General features: G+C 45.1%; 1 long non-coding RNA gene across 1 annotated transcript; it reads right to left on the minus strand.

Moving 5' to 3' along the window:
- Positions 1 to 11,551: 11,551 nt before the first annotated feature.
- LOC129014994 (uncharacterized) lies at positions 11,552 to 20,703 on the minus strand. The gene is made up of 3 exons (XR_010127173.1): positions 20,619 to 20,703; positions 19,457 to 19,581; positions 11,552 to 12,235 (listed from the first exon to the last, which is right to left on the minus strand). It is a non-coding gene; the product is annotated as an uncharacterized LOC129014994 (long non-coding RNA).
- Positions 20,704 to 21,640: the final 937 nt, after the last annotated feature.

Here is a 21,640-nt window from a genome sequence, read left to right on the forward strand (position 1 = left end):
AAATAAATGTAGAATAAAAATAAAATATAAAATAACATAGCAGAAATAGCTCCTCAATTAATAGAATTACAATACCCATACAGGGATTTAGTGCATCAATTAAAACACAGAGGCTCTGTCCAAAATTAAAACAGTATGGTACTGCTGCACTAATAGGCAGACTAATAAAGCAGGAGATAAAGAAATAGATGAAGTCCATAAGAAATGTATTATATGAAAAAGGTATCATATCAAATCACCGGAGAAAAGACGAACTTTAAAATAAATAATGCTAAGGCGATTGGATAACTATTTGGAAAAGGATAAAATTGGAACCATACCTCACACCCTATCCAAGAATAAACTGCAAATAGATCAGATGTGTGATGCATACATGAAATCACACAGGGTTAAAGGAAAACAGGGTGCTATGGTTTGGATATTTGACCCCTCCAAATCTCATGTTAAAATCTGATCCTATGTTGGAGGGGGTGCCTACTGGAAGGTGTTTTCAGTCATGGGGGCGGATCTCTCATAAATGGCATGATGCCTCCTCACCGTAATGAGTGAGTTATCACTCTATTAGTTCCTGAGACACCTGGTTGTTAACAAGAACCTGGCACCTTCCTCCTCTCTTGATTCTTCTCTCTCTTGCCTCCACTCTCATCATGTGATTTCTGCACAAGGTGGCTCGCCCCTGCCTTCTGCTGTGAGTGGACACAGCTTGAAGCTCTCACCAGAAGTAGATGCTGGCACCATGCTTCTCCTAAAAAGCCTGCAGAATCATGAGTGAAATAAACCTCTTTTCTTTATAAATTACCCAGCAATTACCCAGCCTTGGTATTCCTTTACAGTAACATGGACTAGGACACAGGTGAGTTATCTTATAATCTGGCTTATTAAAAAGTCTTATTATGACTCCCAATTCAGAATCAATAAAAGACAATATTGATTAATACAATTACATTTAAAAAACTCTTACATGGCTGAAATCACCAAAAACACAGTCAAAAGACACATTATATAATGGGAAAATATTAGCAATTGGCAGTGCATATCACAGATAAAGGTTTAACATCCCTGTTACACAAACAACTCATAAAAATCAAGGAAACAAAGAAAGATATACAAATCATCCATAAATATATAAAAAGAGCATCAGAATAAGAGAAATGCTAATTAAAATCACATAGATACCATCTTGCAATTACAAGATTGGCAAAATTTCAAAAGCTTCACAAAGCATTCTGTTGACAGGATATGGAAAAATTGGCACTCAATTTCAATGCTGGTGGGAATGCAAAATGGTAGAACTCTACAGAAGGGATGTGGCAATATTTAATATAATATCTAATATCTGGCAATATCTAACATAACTATGTATAGATTTAACCTTTCATCCAATAAATAATAATATATTAATTTACTTTGAAGATCCATATCCTAAAATGTGAAACAAAATACGTACAAGATCATTCATGGTACACGCTGAGTATCCCTTAGCTGAAATGCTTGGGAACAGAAGTGTTTCCAAGTTCAGATACTTTTTGGATTTTGTAATATTTGCATACGAATAATGAACTATCTTGGGCGTCAGACCCAAGTCTAAATATAATATTCATTTATGTTTTATATATACCCTATACATGTAGCCTGAACTTAACTTTATACAATATTTTTAATAATTTTATGCATGAAACAAAGTTTTAACTGCATTTTGACTGTGACCCATGAAACAAAGTCTGGTGTGAGATTTTCCACTCGTGGCATCATGTCGGCACTCAAAACATTTTGGATTTGGGAGCATTTTGAATTTCAGATGTTTTAATTAAGATTCTCAACTTATAGTATTATTTATAAGGACAAAATATTGGGAAGAATCTGTTATGCATATGTGAATGATAGATTGGTAGAATAAGTCATTGCACATCCATTCAAAGGCATAATACACAGCTATAAAAATGAGAAATAGCTCTGTAAATTGATGTGAAGTGATTGCCAGGATATTTTAAAGTAAAAATCATAGATAGTATATTTTTGTATGAAAGAAAGTAAAATAAAAATATACGCCCATTTTTGCAAAAGAAACATAGGAGGGATAAATCAGAAGCCAGAGAAATTGATTCCTGGCAGGGAGTGAGTTGAAACAAGAAGAAAATGCTGAGAAAGGGGAACAATTCTCTAAATGTACCTTTTGTTTAGTTTTACTTTTTGACCCACCAAATATTTTACTGTACATGAAAATAAAATTAAATCATCAAACATTTTCCTCATGTTTGATGAGGAAAGTTGTACAAACAGAAACAAATGAATTTATCTATATACCTTTGGTAGTTGACAAGGTGTAAGTGTCTATACAGAAGGGAAACATCAATCCAAGTAACTCTTTTTTTTTTAACTTTGCATATAATGTACTCTATTTATATATATATATTTTTAATTATACTTAAGTTCTAGGGTACATGTGCACAACATGCAGGTTTCTTACATATGTATACATGTGCCATGTTGGTGTGCTGCACCCATTAAATAGTCATTTACATTAGGTATGTCTCCTAATGCTATCCCTCCCCCCAATCCAAGTAACTCTTGAACATAGTATTTGAACTGTACATTCTCAGGGGGACATGTTCTAAATAAAATAAGAACTGAAAAGAAAGTTTGAACTTTGTTTTGTTTTGATAATGATATACAATAACAATTTCCAAACTATTTTGGCAAATCACTATATATGCTGATGTTGTTGAGAACCAGGGAGGCTAAGAACCTTTTGGAGAGAATCACTGTGGAAGAATGAGATACAAATAAGGAAAGGAAAAAGAAGAGGACAACTCCTGTCGTATTAGATTGAAGTTAGAAGTGTTTAGTAAGTACTCGTTACTTTTTTTAGGCATTTATTTTTCTCCGATCTTACTGAGTTATAACTGAAGTACACTAAACTCCATATTTAAATGTACTTTGTTGAGTTTTGACCATTGTACATTCAAAAAAATTGCCATGATAAAGACAACAAACATTTCCATCCCTTCCAAAAACTTATTTGTGTTCTTCAACATCCATGCCTGCCTCCACCTCCATTTCTAAGCAACCGCTAATCTACTTTCTGTCATTATAAATTAGTGTGTATTTTCCAGAATTTTATATAAATGAAATTATATGGTATGTGCTATTTTTTGCCTGGCTTTTTTTTTTTTACTAAATATAATGATTTCAGATTCATCTAGGTTATGTATCAAAGCTCATTCCTTTTTATTGTTTTTATTTCCAGGATTGGAATGGTGCTGTTACTAGGTTCGTATACATTTATAATTGCTATGTCTTCTGGATGAACTGTCCCTTTTATCATTATGAAATGCCCCTCTTTATCTCTAGTGATACTCTTTGTCTTGAAATCTATTGTAGCTGATTTAAAAATAGCCATTCTAGCCTTCTTATGCTTATTATTTGCATGGTATATATTTACTTTAAACCTATCTGTGACTTTGCATTTGAAGCGTGTCATTTGACGGCAGCATATAATAATGACTTGCCTTTTTATTCACTCTGTCAATCCCGGACTTTTAATTGAAGGGTTTAGATCATCAGCATTTAATGTACATATTCATATTGTTGGATTTAGTTCTACCACTTTACTCTTTGATTTCCATTTGTCTCTTCTTTTTTTATTTGTTTTTCTTTTTTTGAGACAGTGTCTTGCTCTGTCATCTGGACTGAAGTGCAGTGTCACCATCATAGCTCACTAGAGCCTCAAACTCCTGAGCTCAAGTGATCTTCCCCTCTCAGCCTCCTGAGTAGCTGGGACTACAAGCACATGCCATCATGCCTGGCTAATTTTTTTTTTCTTAATTTTTTATAGAGAGGGAGTCTTGCTATGTTGGCCAAGCTGGTCTCAAACTCCTGGGCTCAAGCGATCCTCCTGCCTTGGCCTACCAAAGTCCTGGGATTATAGGCATGAACAACTGCGCCCAGCCTCCCTCTAGTTTCTTTCCTATATGCCCCTTTTTCAGCCTTCTTTCGGGTTACTTAAATAATTTTTAGTACTCTTTTTAAATTTATCATTAGCATTGTGGCTAAATCTGTTTGTATTATTTTTTAGTGGTTGCTTTAGAGATTACTATATATATATATATATATATATATATATATATTCACATTCAAGTAAAATATAGAAGCTTTGCAACCACATAAAAGTCCTTTAATATTCCCTTCAAATGACTTATATGTTATAATTGTCATTTGACTATATCCTCACACATTAAAAACTCCACCAGCTAATGTTATAAATTTTGCTTCCAATGGTCCTAGGTGTTTTTTAAAACTTTTTTAAAAAGTCTCTTATATTTACCCAGATAGTTACCACTTCTGTTGCTCTTCCTTCATTCCCTAAAATCCAACTTTCTTTTGTTATCATTATCTTTTGGCCTCTGATGAATTTCCTTTATCATTTATTACAGAAAATGTATTCTGGTAACAAATTATATCGCTTTTCCTGCATCTGAGAGTAGCTCTATTTTGACTTCACACCTGCAGGATATTTCTGCTGGATGTAGAATCCTGAGTTGACAGTTCCTTCTTTTAGTACTTTAGAGATGTTGATCCCATCTTCCGACCTTCATGGGACAAGAAGAAACCTGCAGCCCTCAGAACGTGTGTTCCCCTATATGTAATGTGTAGCTTTTCGTCTAGCAGCTTTAAAGAGTCTTTCTTTTCTTTGATTTTTACCATTTTGACTATGAGATTAGGTGAGGTTTTCCTTGAGTTGATCTTGTTTGTGGTTTACTGAGCTTCTTTAATCTTAAATTTACAAACATGGAATAACATTAAAATGCAAGAAGATGTTAATAGAAGCATGGAGCAGACACAGTGACCACCCAAAGGAGGAGCAGTCACTTCTACCAAGGAGGAGAAGGGGAAGGGACGCCAGGAACGTATGAGACATAGAGTATGGGACAGGCAGTCTAGGCACAGGGGACAATGTGAGAAAAAATATGAGATATGACAAATACAAAATCCAGTTCCCCATTCTCCATTTCTCTCTCATGTCATGTCACTTTTTTTTTTTTTAACAGCTGGTTTTGTTTTGTAACGTTCTTAATGACATCTTTGGGACAGGCACATTTTCTAACTCTGCCTTGTCTTTTTAAAGACAAAAATAGCATTTCTCACTTTCCTTGTATCTTTTGAGGATGTCTAACACAAGGCTTTTCAAATTTAAATAAAGCAAAAAAACCAACAACCTGCTCTTTGGACAGCATGTGGGAGGCTAATGCTGGTTGTGGCTCTATGAAAATGAAGTGATAGAACCAAGAAACTCAGCTTTCACTGTTAAAACAGCATAAAAACTGCCTCTTTAGACAGAACAAGTTAATTGATTGAAGCAGTTTGAGACTCTCAAATAATAGTAAAAAATTTCATTTTATTACTCAAATGTACACCTATTAAAATTAACCCTCCAAACCTTAGATGATCATCCAGAATTAATTACTACATTTAAGGGGCTAAAATTGAGTGCTTTGTTGGTTTCTCTAGATAATTTACATATTATTACTTTACAATTCATGTTGTAATAATTTTTATTAAAATTGGTAAATGAAAATGGAATGATATTACATCCAAGATTATAGAACCCTAGAATCAGAGTCACTAATCTTTTTCTCCTTTAAAATTACAATTGTCAATTTAAAATATATACATATGTAGAACTTAATCATTTATTTTAAAAAGAAAAGCATGAAACCAAAATGAGTTAGTATTTACAATTTCGTTGAGATTGTATCAAACCCACAATCAAAGTTGTAGAATGTAGAGACCAAAAGGAAAAAAAAAAAAAAAACCAGAAAGAAGTGGAGAAAAATTAGCCAAAGTAGAGAAGAGATGGAAAGCAAAGAATACCAAAAAGTAAGCCAGGGGAAGAAGCACCGTTTAACTTTGTTCAACTCTGGAACCCAAAGAACAGCCCAAGCACCATCAGTGCTCTAAGAGCTACAGTCCAGTCTGGAAAATCTGGTTAGCGTCATCCTCAAACTTCAGCCGGGAGTAGCGTGCACCATTGGTACAAAGAGCTGGGAGTCGCAAGACAAAGACTGGAACATTTGTCAGAAGTCCTCCTGTGTCCACCAATTCCGGCAGAGACAAGTGGCCCTGGGAGCCCACACTTCAATCCACGGCATTTCCTCCCACAGTCCACCTCTTTGGAAAAGCCTAACCAAAAGTAGTCTGCAGTCTGGGGGTGGGTGTGAAGTATTTGGTAAAACACAACCCACCTGTGAGATTCCTGCTGTTTACTCAGACCCTGGGCACTCAGTGCACTGCCACACAAAATAGGGAGTGCATCAGGAATGTGCCTCACTTTGGAGGCAGCACCCCCTCTCTCCTCCAGAGGAAACAACGCAGTAGAGACTAAGGGAGCAGAGATCCCCAGACCCCAAAACATGCCCATCCATGCTGGAGGCAGGAACTGCGAGCTCTTGCCATAGACTTCTTTTATTCCATCTCTCAACATCCCTTTTTTCTGGCCCCTCGGCATTTTCTGGCGGTCTCCTCTGCCTGTCTTCCTCCCCCATCTTCATTTTAATTTTCTATTTATCTCACTGAGATCCTTCTGGCGAACGAGGTTCTTCCGGCCAGGTGGGACCTTCCAGGACTTCCCCTGGCTCTCTCTCCCACTCTAGATAAATCCACCCACCTGCCATGCTCCCTTCATCTCCTCCTCAAGCCATCCCAAGCACAGTGACTAGAGGAGCCTTAGGAAATCCTCCAAACAGAGAGGGAGTGGGGCAGTATTCATGTGTCCTAGTCAGTATCACCTCTGAGCTGGGAGGGGACGGTCAATTCTTGAGCAGAGTCTACCAGAAACCCTGGCTCCACCGCATCCTTCCACTGGCAGGAATCGGCCCTTGGGATGTTTCCTGACAGCTCTGACAGGCCTCAAGGAGATAATTAATGCCTCGCAGCTGCCTCTAACAGGGAAGGTGCTGGGAGAGGGGGGAACAGGGAGGGAAGTGTGTAAATTTGCAAAAAGTTATAAAGCAATAGGAGAGAGCAGGCAGGGAATTGAATGAGAATCTTACTGAACAAATTTTGCTTGGAATCTCCTCAAGGGCTGGTCGGAGGAAACCAAAGGCAAGCTTAGGAACACCGCAGAGCTGGGCTTGTGGACATCTCTGCAATGAACGTAACTTCTGGAAAGAAGACGAAAGCTGGAGAGAGGCAGAGTCTCTGTCCCTGGCCTGGAATCCTGAGATGTGGGTCCTTGAACCTTGCTAGCTCCCGCGCAGGGCCGGGGGACTGTCTAAGGTTACAGGTGCCCAGTTTCTGGGGCCAGGGAAGGGGAGGGCAGCTTCTGAAAAAGTGGTTTCTGACAAAAAAGCAGACAGACAGACAGACAGACAGATGGACGGGTCTTCTTCTTTCCCAGACATCCCCACGATTGTCTGGGCAGACAAATGGGCCTTTCCTCTGGGCTTTATAGATTAATGCATCCTTCTTATCAATTATGGGGACAAGAAAGTGTAATTTTCTCCCCATGTTTATACTGTTCAGGATTAATCTGGCTGTAAATGGATAATCTATCAGCCTTCTGAGACACTGAAGTGGGGAGGGGGTGGGGCAGGAAACGGGGAAGAGATTTACCAGCGGGTAATGCCATCTGCTTTATTAGGTTGTTTTATAAATCTGACATTCAATTTGTTCTGGAGGACTTGGTGACAGATTATTCTGTAAATTCCAAAATAATTACAATAACCAGAGAAAGGGAGAAAAGGGGAGAGGGAGGTGGGTTTGGGGGAGTAGGGGTGTGTGCCACATTCGTGAGTAATGGTTCCAAGGGCAACATCCGTCCTCAACTATTACCAAGGGTGGCTGAGAAAGGCTGGGCCTTAGAGGCAGGGGATTGACAAAAAGGGCCCTGACAGCCCTTCCACTCTGGGTCTCATATAATGTCCCTTTGTTTTCAAACCTTCAGACACCTTGCTCCCCACAAGATGGTGAATTCAAGTGAGCAGGGATTGTGTTATCATATTTTTATACTTAAATATGCATATCATATTCTTTCTCCTGTCCCTGGGTCTAAATCCTGCTTCTCTCCTTACTAGCATATGAACTTGAGTAAGTTACTTAAACTCTGCCTCGGTTTCTTTGATGGTCGAATTAGGACAATAATAGAACTTACCTCCTGTGGCTGCTGTGAGGATCAAATTCATTCTTCTATGTAAAGTATTTAAAATAGTGCTTGGCACATACTGAATGCTAGTTTCTCACTATTTGTGTGTTTATTCCATAGTGCAGAGCCCAGTGCTGATGAGATAGATGGTACACTCTCAGCAGATCTCTGATGGTTGAATCCGAAAAATCATAATGGTAGAATCGGAATCTCAGAGCTGATGGGCCCTTGGCAATCACAGGGCCTATCCCACTTCTCCACCCTCAGCTTAAACAAGGGGCTCCTTCTAACACCGACGCCTCATTCCATCATCGGACTTTTCCCACAAGTCCTCAGATAGTCCTCACAAAGCCAAAGCCTGCCCTTCCCTAGTACAGCCCTCCCAAAGGGTTAAAGCTGCTGGCCTCCTGGGTTTGCAAAGGGAGACGGGGAGAGCCCCTCCACTAAAGCATAGCCTCGATTATGAGCTCTGAGAGCTCATTTTTCAGCAGAATGCTATTCAATTACCCCGTGCACGTTTATCTTTTAAATTCCTGAATACTGCCTTCTGTGGCTTTCTGTAATCTTATTTGTGCTTGAGTTGGGACAGGGATAGCTGGAGAAAAGAGGGCCACATAGTGCATGTCCCAAGACCCACCTACTTGACACCTGTCTTTGTGTCCTCAGGGACCATGCTCTGAGCTACAAGCATGTGATCATGGTATCCCATACAGGGAGAAAGAAGGAGAGGGGTTGAGAATCCCTACTGCCTGCCTTCTTTTTTTTTTTTTTTTTTCGAGACCTAGTCTCGCTCTGTTATCAGGCTCAGGCTGGAGTGCAGTGGCGCAATCTCGGCTCCCTGCAACCTCCACCTCCCAGGTTCAAGCGATTCTCCTGCCTCAACCTCCCAAGTAGCTCGGACTACAGGCACCTGCCACCACACCCAGCTAATTTTTGTATTTTTAGTAGAGACGGGGTTTCACCATGTTGGCCAGGATGGTCTCAATCTCTTGACCTTGTGATCCACCCACCATGGCCTCCCAAAGTGCTGGGATTACGGGGGTGAGCCACTGCGCCTGGCCTGCATGCACTTTCTGATGAGCTCTGTGCCTTTCCAAGGACAGAAATCCGTTACCCTAGTTGGCCACCAGGTATTGAGGCTCAGGGAATGAAACCACTTACTCTGTGGCTTGCTACAAAGAAAATGTCTGTGCCACGGGCTCCAGTTGAATAGAATACCCCCTAACATCTCAGAGTGCATTCTTGACCATCGGCTTCATGCTATGCATTGTGTAAATATAAAATAAATCAAAACTATGACCCCTCTTTCAGATGAAGAAACATGCATCATGAGGATAAGTCATTTGCTTCATACAGTCATACATGGAGTTAAGGCTTAGAGGGTGTCATAGGCTGCAATTGTGCTGCCTGTCCAGAACTGAGCTCCCTACTTCTTCTAGTAAAATATTTCTGTGGGGAATCCATTGCCAGTGGTCTGGATGGCATGGCCACTGCCCCTCTTCAGGGATGTGCACAAGACCCTGGCCTGGCCAATCAGAATACCTCATGCCCTTGGTCACAGCGACTGGGTTGGGGTGGTCATGTGACCCAAACCCAGCTATTCAGATCTTCCTATAGGACTTTTCTGCCAAAGCTAGTGGGGAAGGAGCTTTATTCTTCCTGGGGTTGGTTGCTAACTGGTAGGATGTGAGCCTTAGGCTACTACCCCGCCATGCCTAAAGCCAGACTTACGCTCTGGACTTTCCACTTAGATTACCCAAAATATTCCCTTCGTGCTTGGTAATATGAGGCTACAACTATTTACTTTATAGCCTCATTAATATAGGCTATAATTGGCATCTCCTCCCCATCCTCAAACTTCATCTTGCAAATTCAAGGTGTTTATCAAGGCAGGCCTGGGAGCTGGGGTGGTCTCCTGCATCTCAACAGATGCTGGATTATACAGCTTTGTAGGACCCCCCAGTTTCCAAATGCTTCCCTTGTATGAAAACCCCCTTTCCTATTATTATCCCTGTGTATGCTGACAGGTGTGTTTGTAAAGTTTCTCCTATCCCCCACCCCCCACCTCCTGCAAAGACTTCTGTCTCTATCAGTAATTGTAAACTCCTGAGGGTAGGGCAATCAACCATTCCTAGGTCGTCTTTGTCTCCATCAGTTCCTGGTCTAAAGCTCTCAAGTCTCTGATGTGGCTTTTGGTGGTTTGAGGGTATCGGAGTGTTTATGTGTACATGAATGTGTAATTGAAGAGATGGGGGATTGAAGAGGAAAGAACTGCCAAAAAGTATAAACTCTGTGCCAGAGACAGAGAGAGAGAGAGAGAATAAAGATCTGAGCACAGAGGCCTCCTTGAGTTTGCAGCATCTGGGAGGCTCTGCTCATTAAGTTCAGCTGGCTTTATGTCATCATTTATTCAGGCCCCACCTTCTACCAAGAGAGAACTGAAGGAATCCACAACTATGGCTACTGAGATACAGACAAGGATGACATAAATTCAATGTTTACTTTCTTAATTGTGTGTCTTGCCTTCCCCAGGAAAATCTGGCAGACAAGCGTGGGGGTTGTTGGTTTTGTTTTTTATTTTTTGTTTTAAGAGACAGTGTCTCGCTGTGTGGCTCAGGCAGGACTCGAACTCCCAGGCTCAAGCCACCCTCCGGCTTCAGCCTCCCAAATAGCGGGGATTACAGATGCCTGCCACCAGGCCTGGCCTCCCAGGAGAATGCACCTGCTGCTGTTGTCCCATCTGCACACTCACACCATGGCTGGCCCACAGAGTGACATTTCCCCACAACAGCACAGGCTTTGGCAGCTTAGAAGCAGGCAAGGGCAAAAGACTGAATAGTGTCTTCCCAAGACTGGAAAGAAGGCTCAAATGTCTACTTTTTTTTTTTTTTTTTTTTTGAGACGGAGTCTCGCTCTTTCGCCCAGGCCAGACTGCAGTGGTGCTATCTTGGCTCACTTCAAGCTCCGCCTCCTGGGTTTATGCCATTCTCCTGCCTCAGCCTCCTGAGTAGCTGGGACTATAGGCGCCTGCCACCGCGCCAGGCTAATTTTTTGTATTTTTAGTAGAGACGGGGTTTCACCATGTTAGCCAGGATGGTCTCGATCTCCTGACCTCGTGATCCGCCTGCCTCAGCCTCCCAAAGTGCTGGGATTACAAAATATTTAATATACAACTGAGGTTCTACCCAGTGCAACAAGGCAAGAACAAGAAGTGAAAAGCATAAGTTTTGGAAAAGGAGAAGTAATGTTGTGTATATTCACAGATGTTGTGATTTGTGTACATAGAAAATTCTAAGAAATCTAGAAAAATACAACTAATGCATGAATTTAGCAAGTATACAGGATACAAAACCAATATGTAAAAATCAGTTGTATTTGTATATACTCGCAAAAAACAATTGGCAACTGAAATCTTAGAAACATTTTTTATTTTAAATATTTTAACAAAACATTTAAACATTTTATGTAAATCATTTATATAAATCTTGACAACCCCTGACCCAATTACTGTGGTCCTGGGCATGAGGTATTCCGATTGGCCAGGCCAGGGTCTTGTGCACATCCCTGAAGAAAGGCAGTGGCCATGCCATCCAGACCACTGGCAATGGATTCCCCACAGAAATGAGAGATTTTTTAACCAAAGGCCCTGTGCACCCTGGGTGTGGGCCTGACCCATACATCCAACATACCTGGGTATCTTAGTTTCTAGGGCTACCATCATATAGCACCATGAACTGAGTATGAGATCACAGAAATTTATTCTCTTACACTTCTGGAGCTAGAAGTCCAAAACCAAGGTGTTGAAGAGCCACGCTCCTTCCAAAGCCTATAGGGGAAGGATCCTTGTTTCTTCCAGCTTCTGGGAGCCCCAGGAGTTCCTTCCCTTGTGGCTACATAACTCCAATCTCTGCCTCCATTCCCCATGTAGCCATCTTCCTAGGTCGTCTTTGTCTCCATCAGTTCCTGGTCCAAAGCTCTCAAGTCTCTGATGTGGCTTCTGGTGGTTTGAGGGTATCGGAGTGTTTATGTGTATATGAATGTGTAATTGGAGAGATGGGGAAATGAAGAGGAAAGAACTGCCAAAAAGCATAAATTCTGTACCAGAGACAGAGAGAGAGAGAGAGAGAGAGAATAAAGATCTGAGCACAGAGGCCTCCTTGAGTTTGCAGCATCTGGGAGGCTCTGCTCAGTAAGTTCAGCTGTGTCTCTGTGTCCAAATTCCCCTCTTCTTTCGAAGACACCAGTCACATTGAATTAGGGCTCTCCCACCCTATCCCAGGATGACTTATTTTTTTTTCATTGTTGCCATTACCTTTATTTATTTATTTATTTATTTTTTATTATCTTAACCAGTTTACATCTGCAAAGACCCTATTTCCAAATAAGGTAGATGGAAGATGAGACTTGAGCATATATTTTGTGGGGGGACATAGTCTAACCCATAACACCAGGTCTCCACCTACATTAAAGTGTATCTGTGAGGATGTTTAGTTGTACATGCATCTGGGCTTGCCATCACACAGGTCTGTGTGGTGCCCCTGTGGAGCACACCTACATGCCCTGTGTGGACCTGTGCATTGGGTTTATATCAAACATGGAGGTTTCTTTAGTACGTGTCTGGTTTGCTCCCCCTCTGTTCTAAGACTCCTCACCTGCCTACAGGGTGCTGTGCTCATACACAAAAGCAAGAGTTTTCAATGACTTTCCATGAGTAAAGAAGTTATTTCCTGACACATTTCTTTCTCCAATTATATATTTACCTCCCCCAGTGGCTTACTCAGGAGCAAAGACAAAAGGCTCAGGACTCAAGCTGACTCAGGACATGCACACACACACACACACACACACACACACACACACACACACACACACACACTTACTTTCACAAGGACCCCACAGTTCTTCTTGAGTGAGATAAATATATACAAAATGCCTCACAGCACCGCAACCACCAGGGTCTTCTACTCTAGAACTGCATGTACATTTAAATGCACAAACAACATCTGAAAATATTCTTTGCAGATAAAAATACCAATAATAACTCATCCCCCCACCCGTCCAAGATTACTCTAAGGTTGCCACGGATTTCCCCACTGGCAAGAGGGAGCAAATAGGAGGCGGGAATAGTGTAGTCTTCTTGCCTGTCCTGATCCCAACTCCCCCAAGAAATGGGGTTTCACAGACTGAGTCTGCAGACCCAGAATCATTGGGGCAATCATTCTGTCTGACCTAGAAGTAACTGGACAGGAACCTGAAAAGCAACAGATCCCCTCTGCCTCTTTTTGGTGAAATATGGTTTATCAAAATGGGCAGAAAGTTTGAGGCCATATATCAACCTTCCCATTTTACAGATGGGGAGACTGAGGCCATGGAAGTCATTCAGCATTGCCTACACTCACAGATCCAGTGTCACCTGCCTCCTGGTCCAGTATTCTTTTCCCTTCCCCTCCTGTCTCACCTCCTGCCCCCATCTTTTTAGACTTTGGGAACAGCAGTGGTGAAGAGGGAGGATAGAGGGAAGAGTATTCCATGTCCAAGGAAGGTTAGCAGGAGAGAGCCACAGAACAGCATCTTGTAAGGTACTGAAATCCAGCTGAGGCTTCCTCCATAACCCAGACTTCTCCCCCAAAAAGTTCCATGACATCTGCTGGCTGCCTGGCCTTCGCTGATCTATTTAACCCAGAGACACTGTGATTGCTCATGTGCTTTGATCCTGCAGGTGCCGGCAGCTTTTTGTTCTATTTTTCACTGCAGGGCGGATGCTGACTTGTCTCTCCTTATTACAGGCAGTGGTTGAGCTGCCCACCGCCTCCCCAAGGCCACTGGGTGATAGCCATCAATAAGTCAGTAGCAGCGGCTGGCTTTGAGATGCCTTCTGGGAAAGAGATTTGTACCATTTCAGAATCATCGTTTCCTACAAGCATCCTTTTTGGGAGAGATCTGGGGAGAAAAACAATTAGCATAACAATTACAGAAATCCATGTAAAGATGCTAAGAGGAATACCTTATCTGCCCAGCTGGTGGCAGCTTTTGAAGACAGATCCCTGCCTTTATATCTGTGTGCCCTGCACAGCATCTGGCACATAGTGGGGCATCCTCTGTTTATTTAATGACCCAATGTATAAGTGAACATCTCTTCTCAAGCCTCAAACCCATTCCCTTCAAAAACAAGAGGAAAAGAGGCACTGAGTATCATAAAAACTTTTAACCATGTGGCATTCTGGATAAATCTGTTTATTTGTTTATCCACAATCTCCCCACATACACACTGCAAGACACAAGCTCTATACGGGCACTTTGTATATTCCTAGCACCTACAACAGTGCCTAGCATACAGTAAGTCCTCAGGAAACATGTGCAAAAAATGAATGAACTGGATGTCAGGAGACCTGGGAACGAATTCCAGCTAAGTCACCAGCTGGCTGAGTGACCTGGGCCAGTCACTTCTCTCTGGATCTCAATTTGCCCATGTGGCAGGAGCATTATGCCAGATCTCCGATAGAATCAATCACCTAGTCTAGACATTTCTAGAAGAACATGGGACATTGTGTCACCCTACCAAATCCATGCTGTGAGCCTTCCAGATCCATGTTCTGTCCCCGACTTCTTCCTCCACAGTCATGAGGTGCTTTGACAATCTATACAGATGCAATGTGACGGGGTCACACAGAAAAATCCCAGGGGCCTGCAGCCAGAGGGAATGTGTGGAGGCCACGGAAAGGAATATCCTTGAACGGAATGCATGACTTCTGCAAGAGTCATAGCTTCATTTCTGCACTTGCTCTCCTCCCACCAATAATCCAGGCACAGAAACCCTCCCCCGCCCTCCTCCCCCAGGGGCACAGGATAATGTCGATGGATGGGATGGAGTCTGGAGCTGAGAGGCATGGAAAAGAGGGGAGCCCTCCTTAGCAGACCGTCTTGGGGCATACAGGTGGAATGATCGAGTAGCCAACATGCACTTCAGCAAGGGCAGAGTGATGTTTTTCATGACTAATCTTCAAACCCCGGACGAGAGGAAACACATTCCAAAGCGACTGCTGGAGACAAGAACAGGGTGGGACGCAAAAAGTTAACTCAGAATCAGGAGATAGGAGAAGACTCAGGCACACCCAGCTAGTGAAGATGAATTTAAAGAGAACTCTATGTAGTGCGGCTCCCTGCGTGGAACAGAACACATGATTCTCGTGCCAGAGTGTGGGTTCACCCCTCTCACCTAAACCTTCCGTTGTGGGGTGTGCCCTTCAGACAGTTACGCTTGGGTGGGCCCTGAGCAACCCCTCCACTCTCACCGCCCCCGCACCCTTGCAGAAAGCTAGCCTTTCTGGAATGGTGACTCGTCGGGGTGTACGATGTCTTCGTGGGGTGGGCAGAAGGGATGGTATTCCCTGTTTGCAGCCCCTGAGGTGGCAGGCGTAGGTTGGGCCTAGCTGGCTCCTATTTCTGAGTCTTGACACCTCCCCCGCTGCCTGCCTCCTCCTCCTCCCTCTCCCCTGGGCCGCCGAGCTGTTTGGCCCGCGGTGCCGCGCTCAAAGTCAGGGCCAAGGCCAGGAGAGGGGGCAGGCGGTGGTTCCCAGCACTGCCCTCACCTGATATTTACTTTCCAGGCTGTTGACTCCCAAACAATACAGTGCATGCCGATTTGCAGGGTACCTTCCGTCTACTTTCCCAGTAAACCACTCCCACCAAGCAAACACGCAGGGTTCCCCTGGCCCGCGCGGACCTGGAAAAACACAGCGCTTGGCTGGTCTCCCCGGCTGGCCGGACCCGCCGCCGCCCGGCCAGCGCCCCTCCGCTGAGTAGAAGCGGCCGTGCCATGGCGCGTTGCGGCCACGAGAGGGCAGCCGCGGGCCGCAGAAACACCACCGCGCCCGGCTTCCCCGGCCTGCGCCTGCGCAGACTCGAGGCCGACCCGAGGCGGTCGCTGGCCAAGCGCTCGGCCGGCGCTTCCGGCTGCCGAGGCTGCAGCCTTCAGTGAGCTGTGGCTGTGCCGCCCCGGAAGGGAACAAATGGCGGATTTCAGGCCTCCGGGCCATGCAGCCTCCCTCTGAGGCCCCAAAAGCGCGATAGAGGCAGTGATATGCGGGTGGAGCTGGGAACGAATTCCCCGGCCGGCGGGGAGGCCGTCCAGCCCGGTGCGCTGACCGCACTCGCCTTGCCTTCACCCCTCGGGTCGCCTCTTGCACCTCGCAGCCGAAAGCCCCTCCGCTGGGTCACGTTTCTCCATCCCGCTGCAGTCTGAGCAAGGTCGCCTTCATCCTTTACAGACAGAAGTTCCTCTACCCGGAGGCCCGGAGCCTGGGAGAGGGCCACTGGGAACGTCGCATTTGCAAAGCCCCAGTAACGGGGCTGTGGACCGTCTTCTTACTGCTTGAAATTTCAGGCTCAGAGCAGGAAACGATTCCAGAGCTCAGCCAGGCACTGATGAGAAGAAGAAAAACAGAAGAAGCACATTGCCCAGGGCCATGGAGCTTGCCAGTGAAGAGCAAACCAGGCCACGTAGGGCCCCTGCTTGGGACCCTGTCCAGGCACCCCCAGCTCTTGGAGAAAGTCAGCGTTCCCAAGGCCTCCAGGCCCGCCAGCATCGTCTGGCCCTGACTGCTCTCCACCATACCCCACTCTCCACTGCAGCTCTTCCCCATGTCCCGGCTGTGCACATCCGGCCCCATGATCCCAGCCGCGCCCAGCTTCACTCTCTGCCCAGCAAACTCTTGCTTGTCTTCTAGGTGTTGGCTTAGAAAACATTCTCCCTGCAAAGTTTTCTAGGCGTTCCCTGCACCTCTCACACAACCCTACGCAACACTGTATTCCAGGGTAGCCCACACAGAACCTCACCTGCTTGTTCACTTATCTGACCCAGAATACGAAAGGCCCACGCTAGGTCTTAATTAATATGTCCCCTACATCCCAGCTGCCTCATCCAAGTCCCCAGTTTCTGAGACCATGAACTTTTTACCGTGTTGCCCACTGGCCCTTTCACTATTGTAACTAAAATAAGCAGATTTATGGCCTAGAAGAGTCTATGCTTCTACGTCAGAACAAGAGCCTGCTCTTTTCCAATTCCTGGGAGAATATTATGACAATTCTTGCTTCTGAAGCCTGGAGAATAATTTCCAACATGGCAGTCTCCCTACTTCTGTGGTCCAGAGGGTACTTTCTAACTTGAGTTATTCTCATTATTCCACTCAGAGAAGTAACTGCAAAACAGGTGTTAAACCATGCAGTAGGATTTACAGAGGTTGAGGGACTCCATGAGTCCACTTGAACCAGAGCAGCACGATTTTTGTTTTTTATGTAGGAATTTCTTTTGGAGGGAAAATAAGGAGCCAAGAATTCTATTAATGCTTTAAAAATGTTTTAAGTGGGAGGAGTGTGAAGGGACAAGGAACTCTACTTTCTGCTCAATATTGCTGGGAACTAAAATTTTTCTAAAAAATACAGTTGATTGAGTTATTTAAAAAAATGTTTTAGGTGTCACTGCACCAAGGGATTATAAAGTAGAGCAGCTGAAGAGCTGTGGACAATTGTTAACAACTAATCATTTCCAAAGGCTGTACCTACATTCCCAGTGAAGCACATATCATAACTTCTCAGCCTAGGGAGCCTTTCCTTTCCCTTTTATGTGGAGTCTATTTATTGTCACCCATTGTTTCTTCTTCCCTGACACCAGGGAGTCTCATTTTTTATGGGTGTAGTTAGGAACTGAAAGTTGTTTTTGTTTTTTTTGTTTTTTTTCAGAATTTGTTACATTTATAGAAAAAGTTGCTATGTTACTTATTTGAAGAAGAAGAGTTGAACCTTTTATATTTCTCTTTAAAAAATGTTTTGTTTGAGGCCCTAGGGTTTTTGTTTTTTGATAAATGCTCCCTCGCCCTCAAAGATGTCCAGGTCTTAATTCCTGGAACCTGTGAAACTGCTACCTTACAAGGCAAAAGGAACTTTAAAGATATAATTATATTAAGAGTCTTGAGATGGGGAGAAAACAGTGTTAGGCAGAGAAGGAGATGTGTCCACAGAAGCAGAGGTGGCAGTGATTCAATGTGAGAAAGACTCAGCTGGTCACTGATAGCTTTGAAGATGGAGAAGGGGCCGCAGACCAAGGAATGCAAGTGGCCTTGAAAATCTGGAGAAGTCAAGGAAACAGAGTCTCCCCCAGAGCCTCCAGAAGGAACAGTCCTGCTGACACCTTGATTTTAGCCCAGTGAGACACATTTTGGGCTTCTTACATCCAGAACTGTAAGATAACAAACGTGTGTTGTTTTAAGCCACTACGTGTGTGGTTATCAATCACAGCAGCAATAGGGAACTAATACAAACACACTCCAAAGGAAAAAAAAATCCTGCCATAGATCACGCAGGTGGTAAGAAGGAGGCTAATTGGAGAGGGGAGACAGATTGGCTAGAGCCATTGTGGAGAGTAGTTCTTGCAATAGTAGTAGAGGTCACCCAGATAGACCTGTATATATTCTTTGTTATTACAAAATCAGTATGAGTTGGCACCATGCGGGCATATTGGTGGAGCATTTGCATGCCCTGTTTTATATTTTAACTATTCGTATGGCCATTCATATTTCCCCTGCTAGCCTGAAAGATTCCAAAATGGCATTCATCTTTGTATTCCTGTTGCCTGCCGTGGCTTCTATGAATAATACCACCTTATGTTTATGAGGCACTTCGCACTTCCCAGAGCACTGTGTGGCCATTATCCATTTTGAGTCTTACCGCAACTCTTGTGGGGTCAGGCAAGGCTGGTGGTGACATGATCAATAGATTCCATTTTACAAAAGACTGGCACCCAAATTTGTCTGACACTCAGGCCCTCCTCTCCCCAAGAGTCCACTCATTTTCTCTGCAAAGTGAATTCTAAACACAGATGAGAAAGTTGAGGCACTGCTGGCATCCTAAGAGCTCAAACTGGGCCCCAGGGGTCTCGAGTTACTGTACAGACCTTCTTGGTCTTCTTCCCACTCTGAGCACAGGAGAAAATCCTCTTCTGCAACTGGTAGTGGAGGAGAAATGCCACGACAGTGACACCACCTTGTCTCTCAAGGACATGGAGCAGTGTGGGGTAGAAATGAGGATGGGAAGGGTCCAGGTGGGGGTGGTGTGCAAGGCTGACCCAGGGGTCCCCAGTCCCAGACCCTACCTCTTGCACTCTGACCCGCCTAGGGAAGTGTGGCTGAGGAGGTAGGGAGAAAGAAAGGTCATGCTTTCAGCCTGGACTTCAGGACGTGGCCTGAGGACAGGTCAGAAGAGAATGGTATCCGTCACCATCTTACAGTTTTAAAATTCTTTGGTGTCAGTGTTCTCACTTACAGAGAAAGTACAGTCTCTGGAGTTAGAGACAGGTTCAAGTCATAGGTCTCCACTTACTAGTGGTGTAACCCTGGCAAGTCACTTTCCTTGGATGAGATCCCATTTCTCCATCAGCAGAATATGGCCTGCAAAATCGTTGGAAAGATAAAAATAACATATGTAAAGTACATGGAAAATAATAAGCACTCAAATGGTAGCTATAGTTATTTATAACCAAGAAAAGAGGGGGAGTGGATTTCTCCAGGTTGGACAGCTGATAATTGGTGGAACCAAAATTCCAAACTACCCCCCAGAAGCTTCAATTCCTTATCCCAAGGCCCCTCTGCTTCCCGGAAACTAAGTCTCATGCTTCTGTAGCCAGGTGCGACCCTCCAAGGCAAATCTCTGCCCACAGACTCACAAAGAGAGCCCCCACTAAGAACCCGCTGGAAGCCTGGCGCCACACAGCCGCACTATCTGGAACCTCGCGCGACTGTAGCCCTGGGGGGCGCGCCCGGACCCTAAATGGCTCAAGAGACTTGAGGACTGGCGCATCTCCTTTCTCTGGCCCCAGTCCCCGACTCCCGCCACAGCGCAGAGGGGCAGTGCGGTGGGAGGGGGGGAGTTGTGGGGCTGGGGCTCCGGCCCGGCCGGTGAAGTCCCAGGACCCGTCCGCTTGGGGTTAAGGCAAGGGGTGCGGCACGGGATGCGCAGGGAGCCCGGAGTCCCAGGCACAGAGCCAGCTGCAGACCCCGCCGTACAGCCCGGGTGTTGCAAGCGTGGACCGTGGGCGTAAGGCCCCGGCGGGAGGCACTCGGGCCGGCCGCGGCCGGGTCTGCAGGGTCCTGGCGCGGCGGATCCCGGCCCGCCCCTGGCCCGCGGCCCGCAGGGTTCAGACGGGGCCGAGACAGCCAAGCCCGTTTCGCTCGCGCCAGTCGCTGGAGCCAAGGCTGACGGGCGGTTCTGAATCATGTTTGGAGGAGCGGCGCGGCCCCCAGGGCTCCGCTGAGACGCGCTGCAGGGCTGCCCGGGCCCTCCCTCGGCGACGCGACCAGCAGTCCGCGCCGCGTCCTCAGCGGCGGCAAAAACTCCGAGTCCCGGGACTCTGCCGGGCGCCGGCACTGGAGGGCAGGAGATGCTGGCTTCCCCCAGGCTCATCACCTCGGGGTTCCACAACACTTACGTGGGATGGGGACCCCGGAGTAGACCACGGACGGAAAGTGACGGTGGTTTCATTCTCTGCAATAGAAATCCTCGCGCGCAAACGGGTGCCCCGGGCCAGGCAGACCTCCAGCAGAGGCGCCCAGGTGGGGCGTGCAGAGCTTCTGAAAGTGGGCACCTACTTTAGGAGGCTGGCAAGCACAAGGAGCCCAGAATCACCTGTGCCGAGCCCTCAAGGGGGCCTTCTCACAGCCCTGATGTGCCCCCTTACTGCGATTAAGGCTGTTTGCGAGTCCTAAAGAGCCTGCGTTATTCAGAGCACTTTCAACCAACCATTCCTCTACGTACAGCAACCTGTGAAGCTGGCAGGACCAGTACCTTTCTTCGTTTTACAAGTGAGAAAGCAAAGGGGTGGGAAAGCCCTAGGGTTCTGTGCCCGACTGCCTAGTCAGGCTCTGCCAACCAAAGATTGAAGTCCCTTCTTTCTCCTGCCAGGAGGCGAAGAAGTGTCCACCCTGTCTATTGAGAGGCCTCTACTTTAAGAATTAAGCCAGGCAGTCGCTGCTGTGTGGAGGGGTGTTGACAGCAAGTGACAAGGAAGCAAGTCTTTATCGCAGGAAAAATTACTTAAGTGGACTCCTTAGCAGCCTCCCTTCCATTTGGAATGAAGATTAGCACCCCTAGCCCTAGAGCTGTGATTCTCAAAGTGTGGTGCCCAGACTAGCAGCAGAAGCATCACCTGGGAACTAGTAAGAAATGCATCTTAGCTGCCCCCTCCTAGGCCTCCTGGATCAGAAGCTTTGAGGTAGTGCCAGCCCAGCAATTTATTTTTTTTGCTTTTCATATATATATATATATATATATGAGATATGTGGAGATATATATATCTCCACAGTGGATCAAAGAGAACAATCATCAAGGATGTAGGTACCAGACACAGGGCAGAAGGTAGCTAGAAAAGTATGCCTTAAGGAAGTTAAGGACCCTAGCCTAACTCCTACCTTGTTTCAATAGGTGGACCTAGCATAAATAGGTTACTTTTCC

The sequence above is a fragment of the Pongo pygmaeus genome, chromosome 1 (genome assembly GCF_028885625.2).
Source record: "Pongo pygmaeus isolate AG05252 chromosome 1, NHGRI_mPonPyg2-v2.0_pri, whole genome shotgun sequence".
Classification (NCBI taxonomy): Eukaryota; Metazoa; Chordata; class Mammalia; order Primates; family Hominidae; genus Pongo; species Pongo pygmaeus.